The sequence below is a fragment of the Anneissia japonica genome, unplaced genomic scaffold, assembly GCF_011630105.1.
Source record: "Anneissia japonica isolate Jap-2015-1 unplaced genomic scaffold, ASM1163010v1 scaffold1417_len1240632_cov203, whole genome shotgun sequence".
NCBI lineage: Eukaryota > Metazoa > Echinodermata > Crinoidea > Comatulida > Comatulidae > Anneissia > Anneissia japonica.
The window spans coordinates 32,157-34,913 of record NW_022727891.1 but is presented as its reverse complement, the minus strand read 5'-3'; the positions used below and the strand labels follow the sequence as shown (position 1 = coordinate 34,913).

General features: G+C 35.0%; 1 protein-coding gene across 1 annotated transcript in view; it reads left to right on the top strand.

The window, feature by feature from the left end:
* Positions 1–2,757, top strand: part of LOC117113886 (plastin-3-like) — a 27,538-nt gene that overhangs the window by 6,686 nt on the left and 18,095 nt on the right. The window lies entirely within an intron of this gene.

Genomic DNA, 2,757 nt, shown 5'->3' with positions numbered 1-2,757 from the left:
ATGAATATTCTATTTAGTCTTTCTGGTGATGAATTTGGGATTTTACCATGAGACAATCCTCTTGTGATCCCCCCCCCCCCAACTGAAGTACAAAGTGACCAGCACTTGTAATGAATCAGCGACCAAAGGTATGGTTCAGTGCACATTCATTTACTACCACCAAAACTATTACCAACTAAAGCTAAGCTGTTCTGGATATAATGCCTATCCCTATTATGATTAGCTGGCTATTTTACTGAGCTTTCAGATGACAGTTTTGATGGTACACTTACACAGTGGTAAAATATAGATATAGCTATCTGTCTATTTATATCTTTGTTGCATTTATTGCCTTTCAATCTATTGTATTGTTTGAGTGAGTTGTTTGCTAACTTATTAAATTGTGCAGTTATGCAGTCTGGGTCACTTGCCAGCCCAGCAAATGAATTGGGTTGGGTTATATTTTTTTAATGTTTGCACACTACAGATAATGATGAGAAATTAAAAACCTGAAATTTTGAGTCAGTAATTCTTAGATCTTTTCCCTGTGGTGACAGTTTATAATTGAAGAGCGTCGCCTAATATTAGGCATAAATAAATATTGATTTTCAAATGCCGACCCCCCACCCCCCATAACCAAATTCTGATTTCAAAAAGCTGTAATAATTTGTAACCATGGTTAAATAGCAGTGGTCTGAAAATGAATACCAGTAATCTACCTGGTCCATTGTTTAAGATGATGTAATGCAAATTAATCCGTACAAATGTGTATTAGTACTGATTACATCAGTAGTATGTGTATTAGTACTGATTACATCAGTACTAATACACATTAATGCAACAAATATTATCATTGTGTTAATGTATACTCTATTGTAATGTAGCCTGACTTTATACGGGTTGGTTATACCTGGTTATACCCTTGAAAATGGTATTTTAAATTCATGCATCATAGACCCCTTTGTCCGTTTAACAGAAAGAGCAACAACTTTTGTTGATTTTATGTCCGCCTGAATCAGCACATTATAATGAGAAAATACCAGATTCAATAGATTTTTGCTGAAGTCCTTGGTGACATCCTAGTGGATGTAATAGTAATCTATTATAACTTGATTTTACACCTCTTCCCTATCCTACACATTGGTGGCACAGTGGTAAAGCCACAGGGCGCAATGCTTCTCTTTTTAGTTGATGTCATATTTTCACGTCTACAGTACAGAATTCCTCGATTTCTAGTGTTCTTCCAGCTCACATAGACCAAAGTCATTCACTCTCTGTGCTCAACTGCTGTCAGCCAATTCACTTTTATGAAAAATGCAATACCACGATGCACTTGCATCAAATTGTTTTTAATGACGCTCCATTCAGACTGCTACCGACAATCAGCAAATGGAGTGCGCCATCGTTTAGCGTTCGCAGGTGGTGGAGTTGGATCTGTCTTACAACAGTCATACTGTACAGGACTCTCTTATGATCCAGTGAATGCCTAGGTTTACTCATACATTTATCAGAGTGATAATTATCATCTTCAATCTAAATTTTTAAACCCCTGTTTGCCTGATATTAGGCTTAAATGGTGTACTCCAAATGCTCCAATTTATTTTAGACATACATAAAATGGTTAAATTATTGTAATTGAATGTAAGATATATTAAACCACACAGTGTATCTGTTTGGAATTTAAAAATAATAAAATACCTAAAGCGTGCATTCATAGATGTTTGAGGTACTAGTACCAGTGAATGGTTGTTGCTGTTTAATATTGAGCTGACTCATTTATATTGCATAGTCTAAATGCATAATGTGAATTGACTACAGTATCCTTCAACTGCTTAGATCTGTTCCCTTCCTTTTTTCGTTTTGCATAGAAATTAAACTCTGTACCAATATGCAAAACATGACACAAGAAATAATAGCATGCTGTTTTAATTATTCAGATTTTTCATAAATTTATAAATATTTTTTTAAACATATATGAAATTATAGATGAACTAACTAGCTGAACAAGCTTGAATCTGTATTATTTTTTCATTTGAATATTAAGATATGCATACTGTAGACATAATTTTTGTGTCTATGTCCCCTATGTTATGATCTGCCAGTTAAAGATGGTAAATCATAAAAAAATACAACACCACACATTTCCTTATAACCGAATCCCATGTAGATAATTTCATAATACAGTAAAGCAGTATAGGGCATTAAACATAGCCCACTGCCCTATTTTTTATTCCAACAACCATCCAACATCATTTCCAGTTATGACATACCAATTAAACATGCACAATAAAAAACATGGAATGTTTGGTACTATTTTTGTTCGACTACTGTAAAATTCTTGATGCAATTTTATCAAGCATTCCTCATTTATTTAAACCAATTTCCAATTTTATGTCTAGACAAATGTATTTGCCAGGAATTTCTCTCAAATGTTGTAATAATATGTCAGTCTCCAGCACATTACAAGTCTAAGTATTATGTCCAAGCTGCTCAAGCAAACACAGACCTACTTAACATTCAGTGCAAAATGCACTTCTTGTTTCTTTATCTCCCATTCATTTGAATATTAAGATATGCATACTGTAGACATAATTTTTGTGTCTATGCCCCCTATGTTATGATCTGCCAGTTGAGGTGAGTCGAATGGCCGAGCGGTTAGCAAAGGCGCCGCAAGCATTAGCCATAATATCGGCGCTGGTTCGAACGGCACGCTCGCCTATGGTTCTGGTGGTAGAACAAGTCTTCTCGGATAAGGACTATAAACCGTAGGCCCAGTGT